The sequence below is a fragment of the Triticum aestivum genome, chromosome 5D (assembly GCF_018294505.1).
Source record: "Triticum aestivum cultivar Chinese Spring chromosome 5D, IWGSC CS RefSeq v2.1, whole genome shotgun sequence".
Taxonomy (NCBI): domain Eukaryota; kingdom Viridiplantae; phylum Streptophyta; class Magnoliopsida; order Poales; family Poaceae; genus Triticum; species Triticum aestivum.
In genome coordinates this window covers 235,344,762-235,358,505 of record NC_057808.1, presented here as the reverse complement: position 1 = coordinate 235,358,505, position 13,744 = coordinate 235,344,762, and positions in this window count along the sequence as shown.

The window sequence follows — 13,744 nt, the reverse complement described above, 5'->3', positions numbered from 1 at the left end:
TGACATTGGCATCATAATTCATATATACGTACCATAATTAGACATAAAACTCTAGTTCAATAAAACATCTAAATGTGTGCACATATCGTGCCACCTACAACGTCGCATAAGATCACATATGTTGGCACTTAAAACGTCACATAAGTTCACATGCATAGCTTGCCACTTCGCACATAGAAGATGCAAACATAGTCTTGAACAATACAAGTTTCATAAAAGAGTAGACATAATTCCTAGGATTCAAGATGCAGCAATGACACCTGCAGCACCACTGCCCCCAACATCACAAGCACTAGCTCCAGCACCTCCATCACCTTCATCATAAAAAAGATGGCAAGGAACAGGTAGGGAAAAAGTCTTGGTGATGGGGTACAATTCAGGAGTACGTGGCATCAACTCTAAAACTTTAGTTGCCATCATCATTAGTGCTTCGGCATCGGTGCCTTCGGCTAACTTGACGTTGCAACCATGAATCAAGGAAACAAATGTTTGGATCTTGAATTTGACAAGAACATCATTGGTTTCATGACCAGCAAGCTTGAAGTCCATATGACCTAATGTGTGATGGGGAGCATATGCAACAACGAATGCAAGTGAAAAGAGGTTGCTCTTGAGAGTAAATATAGATATATCATTAACAACACCATATTTGACATCCAACTAAACCTTTGTGGCATACACTATTTGAATAACCTCGGGGGAAGGATCATACAAATGAAATGCGAAATAAATAATAGTTTAAAAATCACCTAAAAGTTCAGACTCGGTACAAAACACTAGTAATCAAATAACAAATCATCAAGTATCATGTCCATGGCCAGAATTATGGGATACACCGCACAACAACATGAAGAAAACATGAAAGTGAAGGAAATATGCCCTAGAGGCAATAATAAAGTTATTATTTATTTCCTTATTTCATGATAAATGTTTAATATTCATGCTAGAATTGTATTAACCGGAAACTTGATACATGTGTGAATACATAGACAAAACAGAATGTCACTAGTATGCCTCTACTTGACTAGCTCGTTGAATCAAAGATGGTTAAGTTTCCTAGCCATAGACATGAGTTGTCATTTGATTAACGGGATCACATCATTTGGAGAATGATGTGATTGACCTGACCCATTCCGTTAGCTTAGCACTTGATCGTTTAGTATTCTGCTATTGCTTTCTTCATGACTTATACATGTTCTTATGACTATGAGATTATGCAACTCCCGTTTACCGGAGGAACACTTTGTGTGCTACCAAACGTCACAACGTAACTGGGTGATTATAAAGGTGCTCTACATGTGTCTCCAAAGGTACTTGTTGGGTTGGCGTATTTCGAGATTAGGATTTGTCACTCCGATTGTTGGAGAGGTATCTCTGGGCCCACTCGGTAATGCACATCACTATAAGCCTTGCAAGCATTGTAACTAATGAGTTAGTTGCGGGATGATGTGTTACGGAACAAGTAAAGAGACTTGCCGATAACGAGATTGAACTAGGTATTGAGATACCGACGATCGAATCTCGGGCAAGTAACATACCGATGACAAAGGGAATAACGTATGTTGTTATGCGGTTTGACCGATAAAGATCTTCATAGAATATGTGGGAGCCAATATGAGCATCCAGGTTCCGCTATTGGTTATTGACCGGAGACGTGTCTCGGTCATGTCTACATAGTTCTCGAACCCGTAGGGTCCGCACGCATAAAGTTCGGTGACGATTTGTATTATGAGTTTATGTGTTTTGATGTACCGAAGATAGTTTGGAGTTCCGGATGAGATCGGGGACATGACGAGGAGTCTCGAAATGGTCGAGACATAAAGATCGATATATTGGACGACTATATTCGGACATCGGAAAGGTTCGGAGTGATTCGAGTGTTTTCGGAGTACCGGGGAGTTACGGGAATTCACCGGGAGAAGTATTGCGCCTTATTGGGCCATACGGGAATAGATGAGAGAGGCCAAAAGGAAGGAGGCGCGCGCCCCCCCTCTGGTCCGAATTGGACAAGGGGTGCAGCCCCCTTTTCCTTCTCCCTCTCCCCCTCTTTCCTTCTCTCCTACTCCGGAAAGGAAAGGGGAATCCTACTAGGACTTGGGAGTCCTAGTAGGACTCCCCACACTTGGCGCGCCCCCTCTAGGGCCGGCCTCTCCCTCCCTCCTTTATATACGGGGGCAGGGGGGCACCTCTAGGCACAACAATTGATCATTGATCTCTTAGCCGTGTGCGGTGCCCCCCTCCACCATATTCCACCTCGATAATATCGTAGCAGTGCTTAGGCGAAGCCCTGCGTCGGTAGCATCATCAACACCGTCATCACGCCGTCGTGCTGACGGAACTCTCCCGCAAAGCTCTGCTGGATCGGAGTTCGTGGGACGTCATCGAGCTGAACGTGTGCTGAACTCGGAGGTGCCGTACGTTTGGTACTTGGATCGGTCGGATCGTGAAGACGTACGACTACATCAACCGCGTTGTGCTAACGCTTCTGCTTTCAGTCTACGAGGGTACGTGGACACACTTTCCCCTCTCGTTGCTATGCATCACCATGATCCTGTGTGTGCGTAGGAAAATTTTCAAATTACTACGTTCCCCAACAGTGGCATCCGAGCCAGGTTTTATGCGTTGATGTTATATGCACGAGTAGAACACAAGTGAGTTGTGGGCGATACAAGTCATACTGCTTACCAGCATGTCATACTTTGGTTCTGCGGTATTGTTGGATGAAGCGGCCCGGACCGACATTACGCGTACGCTTACGCAAGACTGGTTCTACCGACATGCTTTGCACATAGGTGGCTGGCGGGTGTCTGTTTCTCCAACTTTAGTTGAACCGAGTATGGCTACGCCTGGTCCTTGTGAAGGTTAAAACAGCACTAACTTGACGAACTATCATTGTGGTTTTGATGCGTAGGTAAGAACGGTTCTTGCTCAGCCCGTAGCAGCCACGTAAAACATGCAACAACAAAGTAGATGACGTCTAACTTGTTTTTGCAGGGCATGTTGTGATGTGATATGGTCAAGGCATGATGCTATGTTTTATTGTATGAGATGATCATGTTTTGTAACCGAGTTATCGGCAACTGGCAGGAGCCATATGGTTGTCGCTTTATTGTATGCAATGCAATCGCCCTGTAATGCTTTACTTTATCACTAAGCGGCAGTGATAGTCGTAGAAGCATAAGTTGGCGAGATGACAACGATGCTACGATGGAGATCAAGGTGTCGCGCTGGTGACGATGGTGATCATGACGGTGCTTCGGAGATGGAGATCACAAGCACAAGATGATGATGGACATATCATATCACTTATATTGATTGCATGTGATGTTTATCTTTTATGCATCTTATCTTGCTTCGATTGACGATAGCATTATAAGATGATCTCTCACTAAATTATCAAGGTATAAGTGTTCTCCCTGAGCATGCACCGTTGCGAAAGTTCTTCGTGCTGAGACACCACGTGATGATCGGGTGTGATAGGCTCTACGTTCAAATACAATGGGTGCAAAACAGTTGCACATGCGGAATACTCAGGTTAAACTTGACGAGCCTAGCATATAACAGATATGGCCTCGGAACACTGAGACCGAAAGGTCGAGTGTGAATCATATAGTAGATATGATCAACATAGTGATGTTCACCATTGAAACTACTCCATCTCACGTGATGATCGGACATGGTTTAGTTGATATGGATCACATGATCACTTAGATGATTAGAGGGATGTCTATCTAAGTGGGAGTTCTTAAGTAATATGATTAATTGAACTTTAATTTATCATGAACTTAGTCCTGATAGTATTTGCATATCTATGTTGTAGATCAATAGCTCGCTTTTAGCTCCCCTGTTTTATTTTTGATATGTTCCTAGAGAAAACTAAGTTGAAAGATGTTAGTAGCAATGATGCGGATTGGATCCGTGATCTGAGGATTATCCTCATTGCTGCACAGAAGAATTATGTCCTTGATGCACCGCTAGGTGACAGACCTATTACAGGAGCAGATGCAGACGTTATGAACGTTTGACAAAGCTCGGTATGATAACTACTTGATAGTGTAGTGCACCATGCTTTACGGCTTAGAACCGGGACTTCAAAAATGTTTTGAACGCCACGGAGCATATAAGATGTTCCAAGAGTTGAAATTGGTATTTCATACTCATGCCCGTGTCGAGAGGTATGAGACCTCTGACAGTACTTTGCCTACAAGATGGAGGAGAATAGCTCAATCAGTGGGCATGTGCTCAGATTGTCTGGGTACTACAATTGCTTGAATCAAGTGGGAGTTAATCTTCCAGATAAGCTAGTAATTGACAAAGTTCTCTAGTCACTATCACCAAGTTACTAGAACTTAGTGATGAACTATAATATGCAAGGGATGACGAAAAACAATTCCCAAGCTCTTCGCGATGCTAAAATCGGCGAAGGTAGAAATCAAGAAAAACATCAAGTGTTGATGGTTGACAAGACCACTAGTTTCAAGAAAAAGGGTAAAGGGAAGAAAGGGAACTTCAAGAAGAACGGCAAGTAAGTTGCTACTCAAGTGAAGAAGCCCAAGTCTGGACCTAAGCCTGAGACTAAGTGCTTCTACTACAAAGGGACTAGTCACTGGAAGCGGAAACTACCCCAAGTAATTGGCGGATAAGAAGGATGGCAAAGTGAATAAAGGTATATTTGATATACATGTTATTGATGTGTACTTTACTAGTGTTTATAGCAACCCCTCGGTATTTGATACTGGTTCAGTTGCTAAAAGTAGTAACTCGAAACGGAAGTTGCAGAATGAACAGAAACTAGTTAAGGGTGAAGTGACGATGTGTGTTGGAAGTAGTTCCAAGATTGATATGATCATCATCGCACACTCCCTATACTTTCGGGATTAGTGTTGAACCTAAATAACTGTTATTTGGTGCTTGCGTTAAGCATGAATATGATTTGATCATGTTTATTGCAATACGGTTATTCATTTAAAGTCAAAGAATAATTGTTGTTCTGTTTACATGAATAAAACCTTCAATGGTCATACACCCAAGGTGAATGGTTTATTGAATCTCGATCATAGTGATACACATATTTGTGGCACTGCCGTTTAGGTCATATTGGTGTAAAGTGCATGAAGAAAATCCATGCAGATGGGCTTTTGGAATCACTTCATTATGAATCAGTTGATGCTTGCGAACCATGCCTCATGGGCAAGATGACTAAGACTCCGTTCTCCAGAACAATGGAGCGAGCTACTGACTTATTGGAAATAATACATACTGATGTATGCGATCTGATGAGTGTTGAGGCTCGCGGCGGGTATCGTTATTTTCTGACCTTCACAGATGATTTGAGCAGATATGGGTATATCTTCTTGATGAAACATAAGTCTGAAACATTTGAAAAGTTCAAAAGAATTTCAAAGTGAAGTGTAAAATCATCGTAACAAGAAAATAAAGTTTCTACGATCTGATCGCAGAGACGAATATTTGAGTTACGAGTTTGGTCTTCATTTGAAAAAATGTGAAATAGTTTCGCAACTCACGCCACCTAGAACACCACAGCGTAATGGTGTATCCGAGCATCGTAGCCGCACTTTATTAGATATGGTGCGATCTATGATGTCTCTTACCGATTTACCACTATCGTTTTGGGGTTATGCATTAGAGACAACTGCATTCATGTTAAAAAGGGCACCATCTAAATCCGTTGAGACGACACCATATGAACTGTGGTTTAGCAAGAGACCTAAGCTGTCGTTTCTTAAAGTTTGGGGTTGCAATGCTTATGTGAAAAAAGGTTTCATCCTGATAAGCTCAAACCCAAATCGGAGAAGTGCATCTTCATAGGATACCCAAAATATTGGGTACACCTTCTATCACAGATCCGAAGGCAAGATCTTTGTTGCTAAGAATGGATCCTTTCTAGAGGAGGTGTTTCTATCGAAAGAAGTGAGTGGGAGGAAAGTAAAACTTGATAAGGTAATTGTACCTTCTCCCGAATTGGAAAGTAGTTCATCACAGAAATCAGTTCCAGTGATGCTTACACCAATTAGTGAGGAAGTTAATGATGATGATCATGAAGCTTCGGATCAAGTTACTACCGAACCTCGTAGGTCAACCAGAGTACGTTCCGCACCAAAGTGGTACGGTAATCATATTCTGGAGTTCATGTTACTTGACCATGACGAACCTACGAACTATGAGGAAGCGATGATGAGCCCAAATTCCACGAAATGGTTTGAAGCCATGAAATCTGAGATGGGATCCATATATGAGAACAAAGTATGGACTTTGGTTGACTTGCCCGATGATCGGCAAGTCATAGAAAATAAATGGATCCTCAAGAGGAAGACGGACGCTGATAGTAGTGTTACTATCTACAAAGCTAGACTTGTCGAAAAAAGGTTTTTGACAAAGTTCAAGATGTTGACTACGATGAGATTTTCTCACTCGTAGCAATGCTTAAGTCTGTCCGAATCATGTTAGCAAATTGCCACATTTTACGAAATCTGGCAAATGGATGTCAAAACTACATTCCTTGATGGATTTATTAAAGAAAAGTTGTATATGATGCAACTAGAAGGTTTTGTCGATCCTAATGGTGCTAACAAAATGTGCAAGCTCCAGCGATCCATCTATGGACTGGTGCAAGCATCTCAGAGTTGGAATATACGCTTTGATGAGTTGATCAAAGCATATAGTTTATACAGACTTGCGATGAAGCCTGTATTTACACGAAAGTGAGTGGGAGCACTACAACATTTCTGATAAGTATATGTGAATGACATATTGTTGATCGGAAATAATGTAGAATTTTCTGTAAAGAAAAAGGAGTATCTTGAAAGGAGTTTTTCAAAGAAAGACCTCAGTGAAGCTACTTACATATTGAGCATCAAGATCTATAGAGATAGATCAAGACGCTTCATAAAGTTTTTTCAATGAGTACATACCTTGACAAGATTTTGAAGTAGTTCAAAATGGAACCGTCAAAGAAAGTGTTCTTACCTGTGTTACAAGGTGTGAAATTGAGTAAGACTCAAAGCCCGACCACGACAGAAGATAGAAAGAGAATGAAAGTCATTCACTATGCCTCAGCCATAGGTTCTATGAAGTATGTCATGCTGTGTACCAGATCTATTGTGTACCTCACCAAGAGTTTGGCAAGAGGGTACAATAGTGATCTAGGAGTAGATCACTGGACATCGGTCAAAATTATCCTTAGTGGAATAAGGAAATATTTCTCGTTTATGGAGGTGATAAAGAGTTCGTCGTAAAGAGTTACGTCGATGCAAGCTTTCACACCGATCTGGATGACTCTAAGTCTCGATCTAGATACATATTGAAAGTGGGAGCTATTAGCTAGAGTAGCTCCGTGCAGAGCATTGTAGACATAGAAATTTGCGAAATGCTTACGGATCTGAATATGACAGACCCGTTGAATAAAATTATCTCACAAGCAAAACATGATCACACCTTAGTACTCTTTGGGTGTTAATCACATAGCGATGGGAACTAGATTACTGACTCTAGTAAACCCTTTGGGTGTTGGTCACATGTCGATGTGAACTACGGGTGGTAACCACATAAAGATGTGAACTATTGATGTTAAATCACATGGCGATGTGAACTAGATTATTGACTCTAGTGCAAGTGGGAGACTGAAGGAAATATGCCCTGGAGGCAATAATAAAGTTATTATTTATTTCCTTATTTCATGATAAATGTTTATTATTCATGCTAGAATTGTATTAACCGGAAACTTGATACATGTGTGAATACATAGACAAAACAGAATGTCACTAGTATGCCTCTACTTGACTAGCTCGTTGAATCAAAGATGGTTAAGTTTCCTAGCCATAGACATGAGTTGTCATTTGATTGACGGGATCACATCATTAGGAGAATGATGTGATTGACCTGACCCATTCCGTTAGCTTAGCACTTGATCGTTTAGTATTCTGCTATTGCTTTCTTCATGACTTATACATGTTCCTATGACTATGAGATTATGCAACTCCCGTTTATCGGAGGAACACTTTGTGTGCTACCAAACGTCACAACGTAACTGGGTGATTCTAAAGGTGCTCTACAGGTGTCTCCAAAGGTACTTGTTGGGTTGGCGTATTTCGAGATTAGGATTTGTCACTCCGATTGTCGGAGAGGTATCTCTGGGCCCACTCGGTAATGCACATCACTATAAGCCTTGCAAGCATTGTAACTAATGATTTAGTTGCGGGATGATGTGTTACGGAACGAGTAAAGAGACTTGCCGATAACGAGATTGAACTAGGTATTGAGATACCGATGATCGAATCTCGGGCAAAGAAAATACCGATGACAAAGGGAATAACGTATGTTGTTATGCGGTTTGACCGATAAAGATCTTCGTAGAATATGTGGGAGCCAATATGAGCATCCAGGTTCCGCTATTGGTTATTGACCGGAGACGTGTCTCGGTCATGTCTACATAGTTCTCGAACCCGTAGGGTCCGCACGCTTAAAGTTCGGTGACGATTTGTATTATGAGTTTATGTGTTTTGATGTACCGAAGATAGTTCGGAGTCCCGGATGAGATCGGGGACATGACGAGGAGTCTCGAAATGATCGAGACGTAAAGATCGATGTATTGGACGGCTATATTCGGACATCGGAAAGGTTCCGAGTGATTCGGGTATTTTCGGAGTACCGGGGAGTTACGGGAATTCACCGGGAGAAGTATTGGGCCTTATTGGGCCATACGGGAATAGAGGAGAGAGGCCAAAAGGAAGGAGGCGCGCCCCCCCCCCCTCTGGTCCGAATTGGACAAGGGGTGCAGCCCCCTTTTCCTTCTCCCTCTCCCCCTCTTTCCTTCTCTCCTACTCCGGAAAGGAAAGGGGAATCCTACTAGGATTTGGGAGTCCTAGTAGGACTCCCCACACTTGGCGCCCCCCTCTAGGGCCGGCCTCTCCCTCCCTTCTTTATATACGGAGGCAGGGGCACCTCTAGGCACAACAATTGATCATTGATCTCTTAGCCGTGTGCGGTGCCCCCCTCCACCATATTCCATCTCGATAATATCGTAGCAGTGCTTAGGCGAAGCCCTGCGTCGGTAGCATCATCAACACCGTCATCAGGCCGTCGTGTTGACGGAACTCTCCCGCAAAGCTCTGCTGGATCGGAGTTCGTGGGACGTCATCGAGATGAACGTGTGCTGAACTCGGAGGTGCCGTACGTTTGGTACTTGGATCGGTCGGATCGTGAAGACGTACGACTACATCAACCGCGTTGTGCTAACGCTTCTGCTTTCGGTCTACGAGGGTACGTGGACACACTCTCCCCTCTCGTTGCTATGCATCACCATGATCCTGTGTGTGCGTAGGAAAATTTTGAAATTACTATGTTCCCCAACAGAAATATCTAAACATAAATGTACCTGAGGGTCTAATGACCGAGAACGCTCACTTATGGATTTTGCATCATCATCGGTCGACCCTGCTGGCCCTTTTCCCTGACATACATGTGTAAAACAAATGATTAAGAAAACACATAAATGTTATGATTTGGGTGTTTGATTTCCAGAAATAAATGAAAAACTAGCTAGCAAACAGTACAAACATAATTACCTTGGCCTTTTAGCATCATCGAGGGTCCTACTATGATCAATAAAGCAGACTGGGATTCATAGAGATATGATGAAGCTTCGTAAAGTAGCAAAACACAAAAAATAGGATGGGGAAACTAGAGGAGAAATGGAGCACCGATTATGATAGGAATGGGGGAGTGGGAGGAGCGGATGAAACTATTCGATGTTCATTCTTGAGGCCGTCAAAGCTTATGTGAGAGGGCAAATGAGGGGCATGCGAAGCAAGAGCCGCCCATCCTCCATATAGCGGTTTATGGTGTTTCAAGGAAGACGAGGATGCGGACAATCATACATCATGCATCGAACAACCATGAATCTAAGAACGTTGTTTATTAATTTTTGTTTTCAAAAGATTAACATACAGTGTATACTGGTTACGAGACGTTTTGACCTCACTAATATGCCCACAATAATACCACATGATACATTCCACATTTTTATAAACGTTGTATGTGCTAGATTCATTTTTTGAAAAATGCAAAGAAAACCCAAATGGTGACTAAATACAACTAAATGAGATATGAAACATGAGTCGACATGACCAATTGACAATTTCAAATGCGAGGTTAATTAAACTTGTGATCAATAATGCTATAAGACATGATCCACGCCCATTGTTGTTCATGTGACATGGACCATGGCAAAAAAAAATCATAGCAAACTTCCCCCGTTGAATCATGCGTAGCACACATATCATGGTGGATCAAGCCTTTTCAAATCCAAAGTCAACCAAACACTTGGCATTGGTTGTGAGACTTTTTGACCTCACTAATACTACCACGATAAGACCACTCGGAAAATTTTCACTTTTTTGTCACCATTTGTGTTGGTTTAATTTTTTCAATGAAAAATGCAAAGAAAATCCGAATGGTGACTAAATACAACCAAATGAGACAGGAACATGAGTAGGTGTGCAAAACATGTATAATTTGTATCCTACGTCATGGATACCTATTGTATACGATGTTATAGTGCTATTCTCACAAGTTGCTTCCAAAAGATCCTAGATATGAGCTATTCAAAGAGTAAAGATGAGTCCACATCATCACTTGGCAAGTTCAAATGTGTGGTTAAACTAGTGACCACCAACGCTATAAGACATGATCCATGCCCATTATTGTCCATGTGACATGGACAATGTAAAGTTTTTTCATCGCAAAATCTCTTCCCTTGAATCATGCATCGCATCGTGGTGGATCAAGCATTTTTAAAAGCAAACGTCAACCAAATACATACCATTGGTTGTGAGACTTTTTGACCTCGCTAATATGCCCTCAATAACACCACTCGACAAATTCCATTTTCCCTTTATTTTTGTTGGATTCATTTTTTGATGAAAAATACATAGAAAACCCAAAAGGTTCTCACATAAATTCATACAACAATATCAATATTTTCGACCCCTCCCAAATTGTATTTCCCTCCTAAGTTTTGCTCCCCCACTGTTTTCGTTTGCTCCATCGATTTTAAATGCCACAATCAATTTTCAACACCTCCTCCTAAATACCTTCTCCACATCTTCAATCCCATCGCTCCATCGTTCATCTCTTCTGAAGAAAATATGCCCTAGAGGCAATAATAAAGTTATTATTTATTTCCTTATATCATGATAAATGTTTATTATTCATGCTAGAATTGTATTAACCGGAAACATAATACTTGTGTGAATACATAGACAAACAGAGTGTCACTAGTATGCCTCTACTTGACTAGCTCGTTGATCAAAGATGGTTATGTTTCCTAGCCATAGACATGGGTTGTCATTTGATTAACGGGATCACATCATTAGGAGAATGATGTGATTGACTTGACCCATTCTGTTAGCTTAGCACTCGATCGTTTAGTATTCTGCTATTGCTTTCTTCATGACTTATATATGTTCCTATGACTATGAGATTATGCAACTCCCGTTTACCGGAGGAACACTTTGTGTGCTACCAAACGTCACAACGTAACTGGGTGATTATAAAGGTGCTCTGCAGGTGTCTCCGAAGGTACTTGTTGGGTTGGCGTATTTCAAGATTAGGATTTTTCACTCCGATTGTCGGAGAGGTATCTCTGGGCCCACTCGGTAATGCACATTACTATAAGCCTTGCAAGCATTGTAACTAATGAGTTAGTTGCGGGATGATGTATTACAGAACGAGTAAAGAGACTTGCCGGTAACGAGATTGAACTAGGTATTGAGATACCGACGATCGAATCTCGGGCAAGTAACATACCGATGACAAAGGGAACAACGTATGTTGTTATGCGGTTTGACCGATAAAGATCTTCGTAGAATATGTAGGAGCCAATATGGGCTTCCAGGTTCCGCTATTAGTTATTGACCAGAGAGGTGCCTCAGTCATGTCTACATAGTTCTCGAACCCGTAGGGTCCGCACGCTTAAACGTTCGTTGACGATATAGTATTATATGAGTTATGTATGTTGATGACCGAATGTTGTTCGGAGTCCCGGATGAGATCACGGACATGACGAGGAACTCCGGAATGGTCCGGAGATAAAGTTTGATATATGGGATAATAGTGTTTAATCTCCGGAAGGGTTCCGGAATTCACCGGAAGGGGTTCCGGATGTTTCCCGAAATGTTTGGGTACGAGAACACGTTATTTGGGCCAAAGGGGAAAGCCCACGAGGCTTTTGGAAAGTGCAAAAGGAAGTTTTGCGGAGACCAGAGGCTAGACGCCAGGAACCCTGGCGTCTAGGGGGTAGACGCCGGGAACCCTGGCGTCTAGCCCTGGAGTCCGTGTAGGACTCTTGCCTTTCGGGCAAAACCGACTTTGAGGAGGCTTTTACTCCAAGTTTCGACCCCAGGGCTCAACATATAAATAGAGGGGCAGGGCTAGCACCCAAGACACATCAAGAAACACCAAGCCGTGTGCCGGCAACCCCGTCCCCTCTAGTTTATCCTCCGTCATAGTTTCCGTAGTGCTTAGGCGAAGCCCTGTGGAGATTGTTCTTCACCAACACCGTCACCACGCCGTCGTGCTGCCGGAACTCATCTACTACTTCGCCTGTCTTGCTGGATCGAGAAGGCGAGGACGTCATCGAGCTGAACGTGTGCAGAACTCGGAGGTGCCGTGCGTTCGGTACTTGGATCGGTCGGATCGTGAAGACGTATGACTACATCAACCGCGTTGTCATAAACGCTTCCGCTTAGCGATCTTCAAGGGTATGAAGATACACTCCCCCTCTCGTTGCTATGCATCACCATGATCTTGCGTGTGCGTAGGAAATTTTTTGAAATTACCACGTTCCCCAACATCTTCCCCAGATCCAACACTCTCGTGGTGGCGTTTGGTTCCATCTCCGGTGTACGAGATGGATCACAAACTCCGTAGCGGGAAAGCCTGCAAATCTCCTCTGTGTACCCCAAAACCTTATCATATGCGACCAGGTCGTAAGTTTCTCCCTCGCCAATCCCACTCCATCCACATATAAGATTATGACGTGCATCTGGATTTATAATTGTCGTTCATTTGGCATCTTGACGTACTTACATCTGTGGATACTTGTAGATCTACTCAATTTTGGGGTTTGTTTTAGGGTTGGTATCGCGGTTCATTTTATCTAGGGTTCTAATTCACTTCACATGTCCTTACTAAAAATTACCTTACACTGCATTCATCCTATTTTAAGAAATGTAATATTATTTCTTCATGTACTATCTTGTTGACTAGCCAATCTCCAAGTACATTTCGTTCTGGTTTAGGCAGATCGTGATTATTTACTGATACTTGTTTCTTTAAGGCTTATGTGATAACTTAAACATAAGTATTCACATCAATGATAAACATGCACGTTAACAGTTGGTCTTGGATTCTCAGCTACTGCCAAGGTCAAAAACCATGCATAATGTTTTAGCTTCTACTTGAGATTTCAAATTATGGATGCCCTGCCATACTAAATTTTGGCTTCATACATAGGAATTTTCTGACAAGGGAAAATCAAACAAAGATGTTTTCAAGGTTAGCCATAAGACTAGCTATTCAAAATATGTTACCCCCATAGCTCTACGTAAGAATTTAAATATCTTAGTAGAAATCCCATATATTGGTGATTATTAGATGATATGAAATACTAATGCGCATGTCCGTCTTCCATAAGACTAAAAACAACAAGAAGAAAGCATCCATT